This window comes from Canis lupus, chromosome 26 (assembly GCF_011100685.1).
Source record: "Canis lupus familiaris isolate Mischka breed German Shepherd chromosome 26, alternate assembly UU_Cfam_GSD_1.0, whole genome shotgun sequence".
NCBI classification, from domain to species: domain Eukaryota; kingdom Metazoa; phylum Chordata; class Mammalia; order Carnivora; family Canidae; genus Canis; species Canis lupus.
The window spans coordinates 12379740-12400798 of NC_049247.1; the positions used below are offsets into that span (position 1 = coordinate 12379740).

At 47.4% G+C, this 21059-nt stretch overlaps 1 long non-coding RNA gene across 1 annotated transcript; it reads right to left on the reverse strand.

Moving 5' to 3' along the window:
- Positions 1-12097: 12097 nt before the first annotated feature.
- Positions 12098-20793, reverse strand: LOC111092584. The gene is made up of 4 exons (XR_005379191.1): positions 19679-20793; positions 19422-19583; positions 16929-18977; positions 12098-13992 (listed from the first exon to the last, which is right to left on the reverse strand). It is a non-coding gene; the product is annotated as an uncharacterized LOC111092584 (long non-coding RNA).
- Positions 20794-21059: the final 266 nt, after the last annotated feature.

The following is a 21059-nucleotide window of genomic DNA, read 5'->3' on the forward strand; positions in this document are numbered from 1 at the left end:
CAACAGCCCTGTTGTCCCAGCCAACATCGACTGCCAGATAGGCAATGAAAAGACCTTCAGATGACTCCAGCCCCTAGCCATTGGATCACCTCCAGCTGTCAGATTGTCCAGCTGAGACCCCAGATGTCATGGTAGAGACAAGCTGTTCCCACTATGTCCAGTCCAAATTCCTGACCCACAGAATGAGTGGTTGTTTTGTGCCACCAAGTCTTGGTGTGGTTTGTTGTACATCAGTATCAACTGGAATGGTTATTATTATTATTATTATTATTATTTTAAAGATTTTATTTATTTGAGAGAGAGAGAGAGCAAGAGAGAGCACACAAGCAGGGAGGGTGCAGAGGGAGAGGGAGAAGCAGGCTCCCCACTGAGCAGAGACTGAGGTGGGGCTTAATCCCAGGACCCTGAGATCATGACCTGAGCTGAAGGCAGCTGCTTAACCGACTGAAGCACCCAGATACTCCCGGAAAAATTATTATTAATTATTATTACTAATTGCCATTTTATATTACTTATACCAAGAGACAAACTGTCAGACAATGCCGCTCTCCAAGAAAGCAGAATGAACTGTAGTTGATTTTTATGTTAAGACCTGATCTTGTTCTTCCAGGCTTGAGTTTGCAGCCAAGAAAAGGTGGCCAGCCTGGCTTCTGCCATAAAGACACCCCTGCTTCAGCTCAGCGTTCAGAGAGGGGGCGCAGAGGACTGGGGCAGGAAGTAAGAAGAGTTTGCACGACTCTTCTTGGAAGTTTCAAGATTTCCATCTTCTGTATTGTCTTTGAGGAGTGACTGAAACAGCATTTCTAAAGGCCTCTTGCTGTCCATGCCTCTTTTTCTCCCTCTTACTTGTGGCCAGATGTCCAGCCAGCTCTGCCCTCTGCTCTCTGCCTGTCTCCTATCTCTCTGGTCTTTCCCCACATTTCTGTTCTGAGTTTCCTTGGTGGGAGGTGCCACGGATGGTGACTACCTTGCACAGGACTGTGGCTGGCCAGTGGGTTCTAATGCTTTGAGACTGTGAGCAGCCTACTTAAAATCCTCCAAAGGCTCCCTATTGTCTTCAGGACCCCTCCCCAAGTCCACCCAGTCCTGGGGGTCCTGCTCACATATCTGCCCTCATTTTGTGCCAGAAGTCTTCATGGTCTCAAGATTCCAGCTGTACTGATCTCCTTTCAGCCCTTTGCATACCTTGTGCTCTCAAATGCTGGGCTGTTCCCTCAGCCCGGGGTTGCTTTTCCCTCCCTGAGTTCACTCCCATACCTCCTTCAGATCTCAGTGCAAGGATCCCTACTGCAGATTCTCAGAGCGCCTCATCTGTCCCTTCTCCCCAAGTGTACAGTCGTGAATGAACATTGGATTGACGCCTGTTTGCACCATTAGGTTCTCAGCTGCATGAGGGCAAGAAAACTGCTCTATTTCTTCCCATCATCTCCCTTATGATGCAGTGCTCAGCGCATCAGAGGTCCTCGGTAAATGTTTGAGGAATAAATGAATGAACAAGCAGGCATAACCCCTTTGGGTGCTTGATCTTCCCTTTTGATTTTCTTTTTTTTTTTAATTTTTATTTATTTTTTTCATGAGAGAGAGAGGCAGAGACATAGGCAGAGGGAGAAGCAGTCTCCCTGCAGGGATCTGGATGCGGGACTCGGTCCCGGGATCATGACCTGAGCCAAAGGCAGATGCTCAACCGCTGAGCCACCCAGGTGCCCCTCCTTCTGATTTTTGTAAGCAGTAAAACCCTTCCAGAAAATATGGGACAAAATGTAGTTGCAATGTAGGGTTAGGGTGTGCAGATTTTTGCCTTCCGTACTTTGCTCAGCTCCATCCTCAGCAGCAACAGGCTGTACCCAGAAGCAGCACAGGCTGCAGGTTCAAAGCCAGGCTCTGTGGGCTGGCATTCTCATTCTGCTCCTTACTCTCTATGTGGCCTTGGATGAAGTACTTACCCCTCTCGTTCTTATCTGTAAAATGGGATAATAATAGTCCTACCTTATGGGGTTGGGAGGAGCTATAAGTGTTACTATGTGCAAAGCCCCAAGGATGGAGTCTGGCCGACCATAGACTCTGAGTTATGATATAATGAGAAGCTGCCCTTGATGGCCTGGTACTTTCCATCCCACTGCCCCATCCTAGTACCTGCACAGAAGTGACCCTGTCCTGCTCATTAAGAATGATTGCCCAGTGTTTCCCTGTCCCCAGTCATCTGGATTCCAGGACTTCCTACACAGGAGCCCAGCCCTGGACCGTGATGGTGACCCGTGGAGAATGCATCACGCCTGTCAGGGTCCTATTGCTTCAGTGGCTGGGGAGGCCATGTCCCGCTGGGAGAGATCACTTCCCATGAAGATGGATGGCCTTCCACTCCTCGACATAGCTCCAGCTGAGAGAGATCACGGACCCCGCTGTGGGAGGGTAGGGGCTGTTCATCTTAAGTGGCTATCTGGCCCAGTGGGAGAGGACAAGGCAGGCATGGAGGCCTCATTCACTTTGTTCCACTCGCCTTGCAGACTCACAAGCCCTCTTTCCTCAGAGAGGCAGCTGCTTGGCTGCCCAAGTGTCCCTTGGCACAATGATGAAGCCCAGGTATGCATTTTGGGGTGCATGGCCTTGAGAAATCCTTGCTTTGCCATTATCTTGATTGCTAAATATGGACCCATTACTTCCACCCCCTCCCCCCCACCCCTGCAGATCTCAGTTTCTTCATCCACAGAGTGGAAGTAATCTGGGAGGTACACATGTGAGGCCTTCAGAGAGGGGCATATATGGAAATGGTCAAATGCTTTCTGTAAAGGGCCAGCTGGGAAATATTTGGGGCATTGTGGTCCTTTTGGTCTTTTTTGTAGCTACCAAGCTTTGCCATTGTGCCAGGAAAGCAGCCACAGGCCGTATGTAAATGAATGGGCGTGCTCCAATAAAGTTCCAATCAAACTGTATTTACAGAAGCAGGTGGCAGTGGGATTTGGCCCGTGGGCCATAGTTTGTGAGCTCTGGCCTAGGACATAGTGCTCTGGAGCAGGGGTTCTGTTGCTCACTTGCTTCAGAGCACCCAGTATCTCACTTGCTGTGGAATATTCTTTCACCTAATGGCAGTTGTAAGAGTTTGGTTAAGTTAGACATTCATAGGCAAAGCAATTGCAGTCGTGTCCGGAACATTTGTCACAATATGTGTTTACTCTCCCTTTTGCCCTTACAAAGATGAGTAAAACATGGCCCCTGCCTTCAGGGATGGACAAACCTAAGGGGGGAAAGTAAAGCAGCAAAACACAGTATCAGCCAGCCATGAGAGGATATGAGGCCATGTCTGAAGGGAATACTGCGGAGTGGTTGGTGTATTGTTCCCCTTGAACTGCAGGGAGCATTTCAGGGAGGGGCACATTTGATTTGGATCTTGAAGGGTGAATAGGAGTTTGCCAGGTAGAGAAGAGGACAAAAGATGCCAAGTAGGTGGAAGAGAATAAGCAAAGCCACAAAGATTGGAAGGGTCACAGCACAGTCTCAGTTGACAGAGAGGTTTTGGGGATGTGACTGGGAAGGTAGGAGGGTGTCAAATTATGCCAAGTCCTGAATGTCTTGAGAAAAATCCAGGGCCCTCTTATAGTTCTCTAATATTGCATAAGGTCAGACCCATCTTCTTTTCTCCAACCTCTTTTACATCAGTGCATCTTTCATTCTGTTTCCTGATTGATTTTCCTAAAACAATGACTCATTCTTAACTTTCTAAGATGAGGTTCCCCAGGAGCAGACACTGAGATGAAATATGCGTTCAGGGCAGCCTGGGTGGCTCAGCGGTTTAGCGCCGCCTTCAGCCCAGGACCTGATCCTGGAGACCTGGGAATGAGTCCCACATCGGGCTCCCTGCATGGAGCTTGCTTCTCCCTCTGCCTGTGTCTCTGCCTCTCTCTCTCTCTCTCTCTCTCTCATAAATAAATAAATAAAATCTAAAAAAAAAAAAATTTGCATTCGGATAATTTGTCTGGGAAATGATCTCAGAGCAGAGAAAATGGGGCAAGGAAGGGAAAGAGGCCAAGACAATGTGAAGCCCAGCAGAAGAGAGCTTCATCTTGATCCCCCAAGGGAGCTCTGGGTGGAAGCTATCTCAAAGTTTGTCCCCTACCTGAGGTAGGGATTGTCACATTCCTACACCAAATAGACATGATTGGTTGAGGGCTGCAAGAGGGACAGAGCTCCCAGACATGTCCTGCGCTCTCCTCCCAGTAGACACGGGGGCTTGGGGGCATGAGGGCTAGTCGTGCTAGAAAGGTGGGAAGGGCAGTCCTTAGAAATAGAATCATGCTGAAGATGGGAAGAAGGCCTGCAAAACCTATAACCAGATTGAGGGAACATTGGCCATGTCCACTGCTCTACCATTGACAACTAGGAGCTTTATGTCCTCCTGCATTCGGCACGACACACTCTGGGGTAGTGTAACACTCTAGACCTTTTGACTGAGATCATATTATCACACTTGCCTAGTCCAAATATACCAAGATGTGCAGAGCAAAGTGAAAGGCTCTTAGAGGAACACTCAAGCCCAGCAATAAATTGGTCCCTACCCAGCATCTTATCTTGATGTTTCTATGAAGCTTCTATTAGATTCCTTGGTATCCCAAGATACCATGCACAATGAGCCTCTCTACATCCCAGACCCCTTCCCAGGATGATGCTCCTTCTCCTGTATAATGACACCTGGTCCCCCAGTCTTCAATTCTGACTTCAGAGCTCACCTTTTCTTCTAGCTCTTCAGTTGACATGGTAAGCTCAATGAATGTGTTTGGAGTAAGTTCATGAGACCATGATTTTAAAAATATTCTTATTGTTTCTTAAGTAGTAGAGATTTGGGATCTAGGGAAGAAAATAGAAGGGCTTGATGGCACATCACAGCACACACTACTGTTATATCCACACCAGATAAGGTCATTCCTGTGTGTAAGAGAGGTAACTGAGGAAAAGGAACTGATATAAATGACCCAGGATCCCTTATTCAGTGCTAGAATTCAAGTCTACTTTGTTCTTGTTACTCTCAGAACTTGCTATCTATGGATGCAAATTCAGAGCTGGATAGTAAGAAAAGCATGATATGGGATTCTCTTGGCATCTAATTCATCACTCAGACACCTCCATATATCCCTTAAGGGTCCCTTCTGTAGGTCTATTATCTGACATTCTCCTATTTGGTTAAGATAAAGAAAAGACAAAAGAGAAGACAGTGTAACTGTCCTGGTTAAGACAGTTACTGGTTAAGAGAAGAGCCCTACAGCCTGGCCAACCTGGGTCTGAAGTTCAGCTCTGTTTTTGTTTGTTTGTTTGTTTTGTTTTTTGTTTTTTTGTTTGTTTGTTTTGTTTTGTTTTGTTTTTTTGCTGTGCGACTTGGGTTACACAGCCTCTTTGAGCATCTGCTTTCTCAACTTCTAAAAAGGTTTTGCAATGTTATAGATTGTGAAGAGGGTTATATGAGGTGATGTCTTAAATAAAAGTGCTTGCTTGATATATGATGGAGATGATGAGCTAGTGATGACCTCAGTGATAATAGTGTTGGTGGTGATGATGAAGATGAAGGTGATGATGGCGATGGTGGTGGTGATTATGATGATGGTTAAGGTGATGATGATGATGATGATAATGGTAGGGATGATGGTGATGAATATGGTCATAGGGTGATCATGGTGAGGTGGTGATAGTGGTGGTGGTGATGGTTGTGGTGGTGATGATGATGATGGTGATGGTGAAAGTCATGATGACTATGGTGGTGGTAGTGGTTATGATGGTAATGACAACAATGGAAAAAGGCACTTTGGGCTTGGCAAAATTCATCCTCAGGCACTGTCCCTGGTTGCTAGAATTACAGAACCTATGATGAAGCATCATTTCTAGCACAGTCATCCTTGGAAGGACATTGGAGAAACTTTCTTGGGACACAGGTAAGCATAGAGACCACACATGGGGAGAACAGGCTTGGGAATCAGAGGACTTTCTCTTTTGCACAACTAGTGCCAATTCCTGTGTGTCTCTGGGCAAGTCACGCCTTGCTGCCTTGTCTGAACCTGTACTTTCCTCTTTCTAAGTTGACTAGTTTGGACAAGATGGAAGGGAACTCAGATTCAGTGAATCCAGCATGTGATGTCCTTTAACATAGGTCCTAGTGAGGAACCCATAACTACATTTTGGCTTATTTGAGTCACCCTTTCAAGAACTTTGAATCTATTAAATCTTCCCTCTTACTGTTTGTGCCTACAACTGTACCCAGCACACAGAAGGAGGCCATTAAATGTACATTTCCCAAAATTAATACTAACAGCCAACAATGAATTAGGACTTACTTTAAGGGCTTCTGTCACGGAGCAGACTCCCCAGGAGGCAGATTCCCTGGGTGGAGATTAGCAAGCAGGAGGTCTATGAGGAGGCTTTCAGAATCGATGCCTGCGGGACTGAAATAACAGTGCTCTACTGATGAGAAAGATCAAACAACAAGGAGGATTGGGTGGAGGGAGAAGCTGAGTTGACATAGTCTGAGCAAAGGCCTCAGTCAACCCCGCGGGGAGTCCTAGACAGGATAACCCTTCAGAGTCTCTGCCACTGTGGTGAGGGACACAGCTGCCCTGGAAAGGCGGGCGCCCTTGGGTGAGCTAGCTCTTTTCACAGCTGAGGCCACCCCAAAGAGATCAACAGCTGAGGTCTAGCAGATGGCAGCACTCCTGGCAGCTGAGATAATAGATCTTTCATTCCCAAAAAGGGGAATGGGTAGCATATCACAGCATCCAGTACAGATTCCTCTTACTTCTATTAAAAATGAGGTAACTGAGGCACAGGGAGGTGATCTACACTGCCCAAGTTTTTGTGATTTATGAGAAAAAGCTTTTGAATTCAAATCCAGGTCTATTGGATTCCAAGTCAACTTTATTCTTGCTATGCTCAGAACGTGCCAGAAGACATACTTCAGGGAGGCGTATTTGCTCCCACTGTTGGGAGATGGGCACAACAGGGTAGGTAACTCAGAGAGTCATGGGGGGAGGGAGGGGGAGGAAAGAGCTGAGGAAACTCATCAATCCAGAGGAGACATCTTAGTGAATAACAATTGTTTCTGCAATTAAAATAATTCGCTGGTTGGGAAAAATTATTCTCCCATAGGAATGGTAATACCATCATTTATTTCTTCCTCCAGGAAAGTCACCCTTTGTTCCCTTCGAAGGGTAAATTCAGAGTGAGTAGTGGCTAAGAACGTTGGTTCTGGAACCTAAAAGAGCTGTCCAGGAGGCTCTGGGTCTCCCCTCTCTAGCTGTGTGATGATGGGCAGGTTACTTATCCTCCCTGGGCTTCCATCTCTTCATTGGAGAAGTTCATTAACCTATGGCCATCGTTGGGAATAAGTGAGATACAAGTCTTTAAAGATAAAGTCTAACATCCTGGCACATATTAGATGCTAAATGAAGTTAATTATCACCGGACTCCATAACTTCACATTTTGTACCTAGACCTGTTCTTTTGTCTCTTGGGGTACAATCTCCCAAAGATTGTTCCCCAAACTAGAACTTTCTATGGGGAAAACAGAGCAGTTATTGCTGTATGAGATTCATAGATGTTCTGATTTCAACAATATTTACAGAGAAAGGTGACATTGTTCTAGTGATCAGAAAGATTAAACAACAAACCTGTTATTATTCCCTGTGAATTTTCAAGAAAATTATTCCAATTTATGTAAATACATAAATTGTGTCTTTCAAATAAAAGGCAGTAAGTGAAAGCAATGCCTCATTTGAAATCATAAAGGAAAAAAACCCCTCACCACTTTCATTCAACACAACCATCTGCTCTCTTTTATGGCTTGAACAGTTAGGGGATCTCTCAGCATTCAACCCATCCATTTCCCACTCATCGACCAGCCTGGCCCTTTCGTGATTCTCAATTGGCATATGGTGCCCGACACTTAGCTCAGACCCCAGTTCCTGGAAGTGTAGACACCTGCCTAAGAGGGACTTCCAATACCAACTGCTTAATTGTCACACCTAGAGTGAGCTCATTTTCTTTCCTTCCAAATCCATCAACACTCACTGAGAACCTCTGGTGTGCAGGGCGGGAGCAGGAGGTAACTAGGAAGTAGGCAATTGGGATCAACAGGGACCATGCCTCTTGCCCAGACAGGTTTCATCCGGAGCCTTCTTTCCCTAACCATGTGATCCTAAGCATGTACCGAGGGCTTTCAAACCTCCACTCCCTCACCTACGAAGTGAGAATCAAATACCTACTTTAGAAAACTTCCAAGGTTCCAATGAGATGATACATGTGATGGGTGATGCTCAACCCATATGCGCTGCTCCGCGGTGTTTCTGGCCTTCTCTATAATCACATTTAACATAGTAGTACGGCTCCTTTAAATAGAGCATCACCCGAAACCAGCTTCTCTGTGCAGGACCGGCTGCATAATTGGAAGGGCTGGTTCAAAATGAAAATGTAGGGTCCTTGTTCTTAAAAGAAAACCCAGCCTGGATATCGGCAAAGGATACATTCAAATGCAGAGACAAGAAATGGGGGAGGAGGGCTGAGTATCACGCACATCTCCTCTGCTCTATCTCCCTTGCTTGTTGTCCCATCGGACTTCCAGTACCAAACACAAAGATAAAGCTATTAAGAATTTTAAGGTGCCAAGAGGAGCGTGTTAAGCCAGGTGAGGACCCCTCAGAGCACAGTCCCTGGGTGAGCCATGGGACAGTGCTCCTCACACACCCATGACACCGGTCATGACTCTGGGACATGACCGAGGTACAAAGCCTCCAGAACAGACAGCCTTCCTACTGCTTTCTCACTTCCTGAGAATCTACCTCTGGCTTCTGAGATGCAGGAGGTGACGCCTTTTCATCTCCAACCCCTGGCAAGCTTTGTACCCAGCATCTACAGTCACGGAACCCTCACGGGGTTTCTTGCCAGTGACAGTTGCTCTCCCCAATTTACAGAGGAGGGAAGGGAGGCAGGAACAGGTGACAGGACCTGCCCCTAATCGAGCAGTTACTGAGTATTCCGCCGGGATCTGAGCCCTGTGTCTATGGTTCCCTCTGGGCAGCTTCCCCTATTCCACTTGGGCATAGATACTCCCCAAAGCCCCCACCTGCACACAAGTATACGTGCCCAGTCCCCACGTCCCTACCAGCTCCGCTCATCGTGCTCTGAACTTTTCAAACACAATAAGCCTGAAAAGCAATACATACAGTCAGTTCCAAAAATAAATGGATGCCCGTGGATACGTCTATGATTGACACAACGTATTGGCTGGTTTCACTGTTAATTAATGCAGAGAGGAATCATTAAATCAGATCAAATTCATTTTTTAAAAAATGTTCAACTCTGCTATGCTCTCCTCTCCTTGCCTTTGTAAGGGCTGTATGGACGGCTGGGGGGAGGGCACAGGGCACAGATACCGCGATTTAATTTTTCAAGTAACACTGTTCAAATAAAAATACATTTGTTTGAATGAGATTGCCCTGAAACAGCGTTTGCATTGATGGTCTGGGAGTAATTCTATTAAGCCGGAGCATATTTTTCATCAGGAGGCAGGAAAAGAGGGTGATGGAGGGAGGGAAAGAGGAACCAAAGGCAGAATGTAATGTTATAGAGCTGCAAAAAAATCAAATATTTTAACCCATTTTATCTTGGGTTTCTCTGCTGAGGTTGCTAAGTATTCTCCAGCCCGCTGTGGGATTCAGGGGGCTCCTCCCCATGGCAGACATGTGTGGGCTCTGGGGTTCAAACGTACCAAGTGCTTGCCATGCCAGGTGAGCTGGAAGTCCTGCAGGCCTGAGGAACATTTCTTATTGCTCCTGGTGAGAAAGGCGGCTTGAGGAAGCACTTTGTGCGCACGTGTGTGTACATACGTGCACATACACACAGGTGCTCATGCCACACGTGTATGTACACATGTACGCAAACATGCGAGCATAATGCACTCACATACATACACATATGCACACTGTACACACATGCATGCATATAGTATGCACGCACATAGATGCATAAATACATACAGGAACACACATGTGCATATATGTAACATCTTCAGATGAGTTTATATGTATATGTACGTATACATATGCAATGTGCATATGCATTTACATATGCATGCAATACATGCACACACACATATAAATAATCATCTTTAGATGAGACGGTGTTTAGGTGCATCCACACACCCACACATACACATGTATATACAACGTACACACATACACACAACATGCATGCACATATATAACATGCATGGAACATGAATTGACAAGCATCCATATACACGCTTGCATACATACATACATGTGTCACCTTTGGCTGAGAACCTCTGGTGTGCAGGGCGGGGGCAGGAGGTAATTAGGAAGTAGACAACTGGGATCCACAGGGACCATGCCTCTTGCCCAGGCAGGTTTCATCCGGAGCCTATGAATCCACACACGTATACAACATACATACACATACACATTGTATGCAATCTACACATGCATGCCTGTGTATTCATATATATCAGATGAACACCTTTAGATGAGACTGTGTTTATACACACATGCATTCACCTTCACGTATACATTTGTCAGCCTGAACAAGTGCGCAAAATAAATTTAACTGCCACTTGTGGAGTGCTTGCCACGAACAGGACACTGTGCTAAGTGCCACGCAAACCTGACTCACTAGATCATCCTTCTAAATCTGTAGGCTCTGTACATGTGCGACAGTATTCCCTCCATTTTACAGATAAGGACAGATGCACAGAGGGGAAGGGATTTTCTCAAAGCTACACATGGTAAGCGATAGACCAGTGATGGATCCTAAAACTTGGGTTCTTCATCTGTTTTAGGTTTCTCAATCAGTTGACAAACCCCCAGGAGGTCTTTGAGGAAATCACGATTTGCCTACTTTCTTAGCTTTCCTGTCTGCTCGCTGGAAGAAATGGTCTCTGCTCCCTGCTTCAATCAGGAAGCTGAAGGGGGCTGGTGGTGGTCAGCTACGATCCAGGAACCATCTGCTGCCATCTCTGCCCCCCAACTCCGACCCCGAGAGAAGAGTGGTGCACTTTCTCTTTGCTTTCCTTCCTCCCCTATGTCTTCTCCCCTTCCTTTTTCTTATAAGGACACTTGCTATTGGATTTAGGGCCTACCCAGAAAACTCAGCATGATCTCATCTTGAGAACCTTAACTTCATTACATCTGCAAAGACCTTTTTTTCTACCTAAGGTCACATTCACAGGTCCTGGTTGGACATGTCTTCAGGGACAGCCGCACAACCCGCTATACTCCCAGAGAATCTTTTATTCTCTTACAGTTTCTAATCCTTCTCCTCCCCCACCACTCATCACCTTCTAACATATATTTTACCTATTTATTTTTCCTAGTGCATGTTTATCTCTCCCTGCAAAAATATAAGCTCCCAGAGGGCAAGAAACTTTGTGTGTTTTGCTTACCCATGTGTCTCAAGATCTTATAACAGTGCTGACACACAGTAGACTCTTCATAAATACTGTTGCTCTCTGTATGTACCCGGCTCCTGGACTGTGCCGGGAGAATGGCAAAGCCAGAGCCTCTGTCTTCCTCCTTATTTACCTTTCAGGACCACCTGTGGTCTGACACGCAGGAGACAGCCAATTAAAATGTGTTACATAATTGCTATCTTCATGGAGCTCTAACTATGTATAGACCTTATCCTAAGCACTTTCTTTTTTCTTTTCTTTTCTCTTCTTTTTTCTTTTCTTTTCTTTTCTTTTTTAATGATTTTATTTATTTATTCATGAGAGACACACAGAGAGAGAGGCAGAGACACTGGCAGAGGGAGAAGCAGGCTCCATGCAGGGAGCCTGATTGGGACACAATCCCGGGACCCCAAGATCAACCATTGAGCCACTCAGGTGTCCCATCCTAAGTACTTGCTGTGCAGTGAATCCCTTCATCCTCACAACATTATGGGAGAGGTGTCATCGACACGCCCATTTTACAGATGAAGAAACTAGGTTTCAGAGAGGGGAAGTAAGTGGCCCAAGTCTGTGGAACAGGTCATAAAGGTAGATCCTGAATGAATCTCTACAATACCATTGTTGTAGCACTTCAGTGAGCTTTAATTTCTACTCTAAAAGCAACACGCATGCACTTACATAAATGTCTGCAACATGAATATCCATGCGTGCACACGCCTGTGTATGCACTCACACACAATCACCCTTGGATGAGACTATGTGTGCATACAGATCCTCGTGTGCCTGCACACAGGCAGACAGGCAGACATGTAAGCAGTACTTGGCCGGGGAAGCAACAGGTGGCTTCATCATTTCATTGGAGGTTGTCACCCAGCCCGGGTCCCCCGGGTGGAAATCTTCCAGACACTTGAAAATAGGTGGTCAACCCCCATGGCTCTGATGGACAGTCTGGAGCACGTGCAAGACCTATTGGCAAATAGGTCACCCTCACTTTTTTGCAGTCTGGTCCAAACGGGACTTCTGTCCAGTTGCCCACCTAACACAGCTGGGTGTGAGTCAGGTCCCCACAGCAGTGCTGTAGGGCCACTGTGACATCTGGAGTAGGCGCCGCGGGCCCCTGAGGCCACCTGTGATTTGAAGTGAGCAGCTTCTTTGAGCTATGTCGAAAAATAGTACTGAGCGGGGCCCACACAGGACTCTGGAAAAGGCTGAGCTGGGACAGTCTTTGTGGAGGAGAGAGAACCCGAATCCCAGTCATAGCTTGCCAGTGAAAGTCCTCCAGTTGAAAACCATGTTCCAACTCTCTTTACTGGATGCCTGGGAAATTGGCTGCTCAAAGTCATGTGTCCCACGTATTTCCCTTAAGGCAGGTACAGGAGAGGTTTAGGGAAAAAAACCAAACAAACAAACAGGTACAGGGAGAGGAAAGTAAGATTGACCTTCCCAAAGTCCCCGCTGTGCACCGGCCCTGGGGAGAGCCTAGCAATCGTGGTGATTTTTAGCCTTGAACCGCACACAATAATCATCCGAAGAGATTTTTGAAAAACATACAGGACACCCACGACCCAAAGCCAGAGATTCTCAATTGGTTTGTCTTGGCTGGGCTTGGACAAAGATATGTTCCAGAAGCACCTCCGGTGATTCTATTGTGAAGCTGGAGTCAAGAATCAACCAACCCACCGGTTCAGTCTTTGCAGCAACCCTCCAAAGTTGACACTAGCTGCACCTGCTATTTAGAGATGATGAAACCACAGCTCAGAATAGTCAAGAAACTAGGCCAAGGCCACACAGCTAGCACGTGGTGGGGCTGGGACACGTGGCCAGGAGCGTCCCGCTCCATATTCGGGTGTTTATCTTACTGCCAGGGTGATCAAGGTGAGCTGGGCCACCGGACGCCTTCAATCTCACTGGCCGTGGCCCGCAGTCACGTAGACCTGGTAATGATCAATGCCATTGGAGTCCAAGTGGCTCTATCCAAACAGTCCTCCCGGAGGACTGAGCCTTGGGGACTCAACCTTGCGCAAGTCAGATTGGACTCCTAAAAACCCAACAATCACGGAGGCAGGGCTGGATCCAGAGGTGGGGGTGGGGGAGATGTTATCCAGATAACATGGATTTTCGCCTTGTCCCTTTTTCTGATCCCAGGGTTGGCTGGGATCATTCCCAAAAACCCCTTGAAATGTACCTTCAGAGAAAAGAGAAGCACCAGGTTCCCTACAAGGGATGTCGGGCTCCCGAGGGGGAAAGGGGCAATTTGGCCTTCTGTCTCTTTATTGCCTTAATTAGCTGTTTGGTGACCCGGCAGTCTCTTTGATGCACATCCAATGTCGGCCCGTGAAATATGGGGAAATGTCAGCCTGTCGAGCAAGGGTCAGCCAGACTGTCAATACTGCCGTCCATCAGGCTGATCCAGGCGGGGTGCCGGCCTGCAGTGAGATGATTGAGCCATCTGTCCCCTCCCCCTGGCCAAAGTGTTGGTGGCGTGTGGAACATAGCCGGTGGCTGGAGGTGAGGTGACAGTGTCGAGGCCACGGGTCGGCCGACTTCAAACCAGAGGCCTAGGGCAGCAAACAAGAGGGAGAAAACAGAGAAAGCATGGTCCAAGTTAAACAAACTACAGAAAATCCAGAGGAAGACAGAAAGTCAACAAGTCAGGATAGGAGGAGGATCTCTGTGACACCCAGTGGGTGGTAAGGCCCAGGGTTAACCCTGTCTGCACTGTTGGGCTTTGGGAACATAGAAACTTTCTCTGAGACATTGCAGTGATACCTCACACACAGAGAAACAAAAACCATTAGATTTGAGAGAACCGAAACATCTGTGTACACTAATACTATGACTCGGCTGAAAAAGAAATACATCAAAATGATTGCGGATGCATTAATAAAGGTATACCTATTATAGTAAAGGAGGTGAGTCATTCATTTCCCAAGTCCAAGTTGAACATCGATTATATGCCATGAATTATTGTAGTTGCTGGAAATATTACAATAGTAAATAAAGCAGGCACAAATCCTTGCTCTCAGGGAACTTTCTTGATAATGAAAATGGATTTTAAAAGAATAATGGGGGATTCCTGGGTGGCACAGCGGTTTGGCGCCTGCCTTTGGCCCAGGGCGCGATCCTGGAGATCCGGAATCGAATCCCGCGTCGGGCTCCCGGTGCATGGAGCCTGCTTCTCCCTCTGCCTGTGTCTCTGCGCCTCTCTCTCTCTCTGTGACTATCATAAATAAATAAAAATTAAAAAAAAATAAATAAAATAAAAGAATAATGGTTAAATTGTGTTGTGGGTTAAAATGTGCAATAAAGAAACATAAAAGAAAGACTTAAAGAGTTGGGAAGTGGTTTGACATTTTAAATAGGGTGATAAGAGAAGATGGCTCTCTGAAGGTGACATTTGAAAACAGTCCCAAAAGAGGTTAAGAGGTCAAGAGAGACAGTAACACAAATCTCTGTGGGAGGGTATTCCGGACAGAGCAGACAGCCAGCGCTAGGCTCCTGAGGTGGAAGGGTGCACGGACTGTTCAAGGAACTGCATTGAGGCTACTGGAAGCGAGACAGACTGAAATGGGGAAGAAGGCCAGTGAGAGATGAAGTTGGAGGAATAATACAGTCTAGGCTTTATTTATAGGGCCTCTTTATAGGGCCTCGCAGACCATGGAACAGCTTGGAGCTTCCATTCTGAGGTAGCTGGAGAGTTGTGGGAGGGTTTTGACCAGGGCAGTGACATGATCTGACCCCTTTGGCTACTTCTTGGAGAATAGGTTGCAGGAGGCAAAGGCAGAAGCTGGAAGACTGATTAAGAGGTTTCTAGGTGGGATTCTCTGAAGTGAGGTGGCATGAAGTCTGTGTCTGTATCTATATATTTCTTTTTCTTTTTCTTTATTTTTTAAAAAAGGTTTTATTTATGTATTCATGAGAGCCACACACACAGAGAGAGGCAGAGACACAGGCAGAGGGAGAAGCAGGCTCCATGCAGGGAGCTCGATGTGGGACTCAATCCCAGGACTCCAGGATCATGCCCTGGGCCAAAGGCAGATGCTCAACTGTCAAGTCACCCAGGCATCCCTATACTTCTTTTTATATGCAATCACTATATATACCTATATATGTAAGGGATGTAAGGATGGGTCGATGAGTGGATGGATGGACGAGTGTATGGATGGATGGATGGATGGATGGATGAGTGGGTGGATGGATGAGTGGATGGATGGATGAGTGGATGGATCGATGGGTGGATGAGTGGATTGATGGATGGGTGGATGCATGTATGCCTGTATGTATGTATGCAGGGATAAGTATATGGATGGATAAATACATAGATAATGATAGTGTTTTCCTACAGAGAAGTATCCATATAGTGTTATAAATACATACGTATGCACACCATATATATGTGTGTGTGTGCATATACATATATATGTGTATTTACTTGGCTATTTCATGTGGAAGAAGAGAAACAGAAGTTCCAGTGTGTGAGGGATTAGAGAAACAGAGTCTCTGGGGAAGCATTTGGGTGGGCAAAGGAAGCTGAGATTGGGCCTGAAACACCCTTAGATAGCACATTAAGGAGTCTGGGGTCCTGATCTGTGAGCACAGAGGAGCCATGGAAGGTGTTAGTGCAAGGAGGTATCATGATTAGTCTGGTTTCAGAATGGTCCCTGACTGTAAGCAGAGGAGATGCGTGGGGACCACAGAAATGGCTTTGGCAGTTGCCAAGTGGAGGCCCAGTAGCCTGATCTAGAAGGTGGTGGTGAGGGTGGAACAGATTTGAATATATGCCCCAGAGCATGGTCAGAATATAAAATTGAGAGGAGCCGGTAAGATAATGGTGGGCTGAAATTATTCTGATAGAAATTTGTGATGTAGTCACATGTCCTCTTTGCAGTGCCAGACCCCACGAAACCCTGCCTCACCTCCTTCCACACAGCCCTCTCCTCTCACGTGCTTCTCTCCATGGAGGAAGGCCTTCTCTGTCTCTGTATCCTTTTGTCTCCCTGTCAACTTTCTCCCCATTCAAGACAGCTCCCATGCCCTCCTCTATGAAGCTTTACTTGACACATTTACACTGGTTTCCTCCCTGATGTAACTCGTTCTCCTTAGATCCCAGTTGCGTACTGTAGAGATGCAGGCTACCACATGAGGTTGTGCAGGTTGGGCACTGTACAAACAGTCTGGCCAAAGTGGCAAACGGGGGCTGAGAGTCATGAATTTGCCAAACCCTGACTTCTCAGACAGGGTGTCTTTTTCTAACTCACAGAAAGCATGGTGTGGGCTAGCCCAGATTGCCACCTTGAATCATAATTATCCATTAACTTGTCAACCTCTCTTACTAGACTTAGATCATTTCTCCTTTGCTAGCTCTTAGTACCATGTCTGAATATTTACTGAAAAAAATGAGTGAACAGATGTATAGATGGTGGGATAGAAGAAAGGATAGTATTTGTCCCAGCAGGATGAATTAATCAACACAGAAAAATAATAATTAACTTACGTCAAGTAGCTCATTAGCAACTTCTCGGAGCATCTTGTTAAGATACCACCATTCCTCCACACCAGGGGATGACAAATTTTTTCCTAAAGGGCCAGAGGGTATTCAGCTCTGCTGTTGCGTATGAGAGAAGTGGTAGACCATGAATAAACTAATGGGCATGGCTGTGTTCCAATAAAACTTTATTTACAAGCACAGGCAGCAGATAGCTTGCCTACCCCCCTCTAGATATCTGTCTCACCCAGAAATTCTCCCCTTGATTTGTTTCTTCCCAAGGTCCCCTTCCTCCATGTCCATTTTGTGATGATCTATGATGATGATGGCAATGATGATGATGATGATGATGGGAGTAATGGTTATTACCAACATTTATTCTATGTTTGTTTCGGGTCAGGCTCTGGCCTAAGCCTTTTTCACATACAATCTTAATTAATTCCCACAACTACCCTACAAGGTGCGGATGCTGCCCCAGCATGGTAAAAAGCAGAGGCACAAAGAGATAAAGCAGCCCAAGGGCACATAATTTTAACTAGCAAAGCTGGTGGTCTGACCACTGAGTCTGGGAGATTAACAACTAGACTCCACGTGCCCGGATCACGATGTTAGGAGTTGAGAGCAATGAGAGCAGCCTTTGCTGAAGGCTCACTCTGTTCCGAGCGTGTGAATACACATTAAATGCTCTAGAGTGCTCCCTCTGAATTTTCTCAGCCACATGGGAAGCTTAGCACCTTGCTGTCACAACTACCCAGGGTCACACAGAAACAAAGCTGGGTTTGTACATACAACCTGCACCATGCGCTGGTTGCCGGGAACTTTCTAGAAATTGGACTGTTTGACTCCACGGCCTTGCCTCCCCTGATGCCACGCTGGGTCCTGAATTTCTTCCTCCCTGCAGGGGGCTGTGCCTTTGGACTCTCTGGGTGCCTTTTATCTTATCGGACCCTTTCCCCTGCTCACTTTGCTAGCTGTCACGTTTGTTATTCTAGGATAAACTTTCGGCCGATGTAGCACATACTTTGGGGTCAATGCCCCATGTTATCCCAAGGATAGTTCAAATATTTGTGGCCTTGTCAACCTCCATCTCACTGGACATGTGTCATGGCAAGCGGGAGGGGTGTTTTATGCCTGGAGACCGGTGCGAGCCAGCGCGTGGCAAGAGGCCCTGCCCGGGAGGCGGCAAAAAGCAGGTGGCAAACACTCAGGTTCTTGGTCCTGGGTTGGAAGAGCACAGCCCGTCAAGAAGGAAAGGGGAGGCGGGCATCAACTGAGTATCTCCAATGTGGTGCTCGCACATGCACTGATGTAAGTGATCTCGGATCTGCCAGAAGGCAGGCACTCTTGATGACTATTTCATTGACAAGAAAACTGAGGCCACCACAGGGGTTCCTAACCTCATGTGTGCGTGCGTATCTGTGTACACCGTCAACTTTTCAACAGTATGCTGAAGCCTGTGTTCCAATAAACTTTATTTACAATCACAGGCAGCAGATAGTTTGCCTACCCTGGGTCTAGATATCTGTCTCACCAAGAAATTCTCCTCCTGATTTGTTTCTTCAAAACAAAGAACTCAGGGGCACTCTCTGGGTGGCTCAGGGGTTGAGCATCTGCCTTCGGCTCAGGTCATGATCCCGGGGCCCCAGGATCGAGTCTTCCATTGGGGTCCCCACAGGGAGCCTGCTTCTCCCTCTGCCTATGTGTTTGCCTCTCTCTCTCTGCGTCTCTCATGAATAAATCAATCAATAAAATCTTTAAATAAAAACAAAACAAAGAACGCAGACTCATGCTTCAAAATCCATAAAATCAAATACATAGGGTCAGTAGGGAAACCAGTGTGGTCCAAATACAGTTATCAAATAAGCAACTGACACAGAGATATTTGAATTTCTACAGCAATTCTTGCAACAACGGGGCCCTAACAACCAGGATGGCGGAAGTGTCGTGAGATTAAGGGACGCTGAAGTCTTTGTGACACCAGTGTGGGGGTGGTGGGCAGGCCAATCTGTGATTTCCATCGGTGCCAAGGAGATGGCCATCCTGCCAAGGGTCTGTTGCCTGTATTCATAACGAAAAGAAATGCTATGTTTCGGTTCAAGGTTAGTGACAACAAAGATGTGATGTATTTTCTAACCTACCAAGGTCACAGGTGCCTTGAAATCTATCCGCGGGGCCCTGGGGAGGGGGGGTGTCTGGGGCCCCCAAGTCAGGGCGCCTGAACGGGTGAGCACTGGGTTGGGGCCAGGCTGCAGAGCTGCACATTCACCCCAGCCATCACGACCCCCAGCTCCTCACATGGTGGCCTCTGGCTTTGTCCCCAAGCAAACCAGTTAGCCGGACTGCTGGGGGGAGGGCAGATGGCCTTTGGAGCCAGGCCTCTCTTTGATGTGCGCATTCTCTCAAGGTCCTTCCTCAGTCAAGTTGGGCGAATCTGAATCTCGGTGGCCCCCCTGCAAGCCCTCCCTGGGTGATCATTCCCCAAACAGTCCAAAGACCTCTTACCCGGTTTCTGTTAGGTTGTTTTGTTTTGTTTTGTTTTTCCGGCAGGGTAAACTGGGGGCCTGGAGGGCTGGACTTTCAGACAGGACTTTAGACTTTGAAGAAGGAGATCATTTTCAGATAAGTCGTCATTCCGGGCCAGGTGTAAGAAACAGAGTGGCTTTGCTTAAGGAAAATACAAATACGATTAAAATGTGGCAGCTCAAGGGCTGAGCCATCAGGGCTCTCGGGCATACATGGCTCTGGGTGGAAGTCCTTACCTGGTAGGTGGCTCTGGGGAAGTCACGTGCACTTGCTGAACCTCTCTTTACAGATGGAGAAACTGAGGCAGCCTCAGAGATGCTGAGAAACCTGTTCAAGGCCACGCAGCTCTGAGGGGATGCTGGGATTAGAATGCAGGTCTATCTGACTCTGGAGCCAACGGAGAGGCTGAGGAAAGAAGGCAGGCAGCTCCCAAGAACAGCAGCAATGATGCTACCCAGAACAGCAACAGCCCCTCGGAAGCACGGGGCTATGTACCAGGCACTGTGTTAGGCACATACGCATGTTTTCTCGAACCTTGCCACCAGCCCTGAGTGGTAGGGATCGATTCCCTCCTTGCTACCGCTAAGAAAGCTAAGGTCAGAGAGGTGATGTGACTTTTCCAAAGTCACGCAGCGTGGCTGGTGGAACCGCAGCCTGGCTGAGCCTCACCTCTGTCCGGAAGCAAAGCCCCGAGATCTCTCCGGGGGTCAGGGCACTGTCCCTTCCAAGGCAGAAAGCCAAGCGGTCCCGTGCTCAGTGGGCTGATGATGGCAGCTGGTCCGCTGGGGTAAAAGTCAGCATTGGCTGCTCTTGAGGATGAGTTGAGGGAAGGGGCCCAGAATTCTGGAACAGGCTGCAGAGGGCGGGGCAGGGAGGCCCTAATCCATTGGAAGGAGAAGCTGTTTAGTGACCTCGCAGATGCTCCAGGGCTGGCTGGGCTGCAGGGCTGACACGAGGTTGTGGCTTCTGTCCAAGCGGACCTGGCAGCTCCAAGATGAGAGAGCTGTTGCCCGGGATGTTCTTGGACAGGCAGCTACCAGCATCACGGAAGCATGACAGTATCTTCAGCACCACCTTCTTGTTTCCCAGACTGTGAACTTGAGCTTACAGGACCCCTGCATGACGCTTCTATGGCCTCGTGGGACCCGGCTCGGAGCCTGACCTCTCGTGCAAGGGGCTGCGCCCCGCCTGTTCCCTGGGCCTCTCTTGCAACCCAGAACTCACATCTGCAGCCCATCTGGCTGGGCCGAGGAGCACAGTCCATCGTCAGGGGAAAGGAAGCCTCTCTGTGGGTATTTCAGGCCTGGCCTGGAAAGCCTAACCCTCCTCCCAAGCCAAGATAAAGTGGAGAAACTCAGCCCAGTGGGCTGCTTGACAGAGAAACTTCTGGCCTTGACTTTCAGATACCTGAGTCATCTCTCCTTGGGCCCATCCTCGACTTGACTTCCTTGCGGGGGCCTTTGATGAACAAATGAGATAATGGATATGCTTTGAAAAAGATAAAACGCTGAACAAAAGGCTGGCCACAGCAATGGGTGTGATGGATTGGCTAAACCTTGAACTTCCTTCTGCCCAAGGGCAAAGACTGCTCCCAACCTTCCTGTCTCTGGGCTCTTG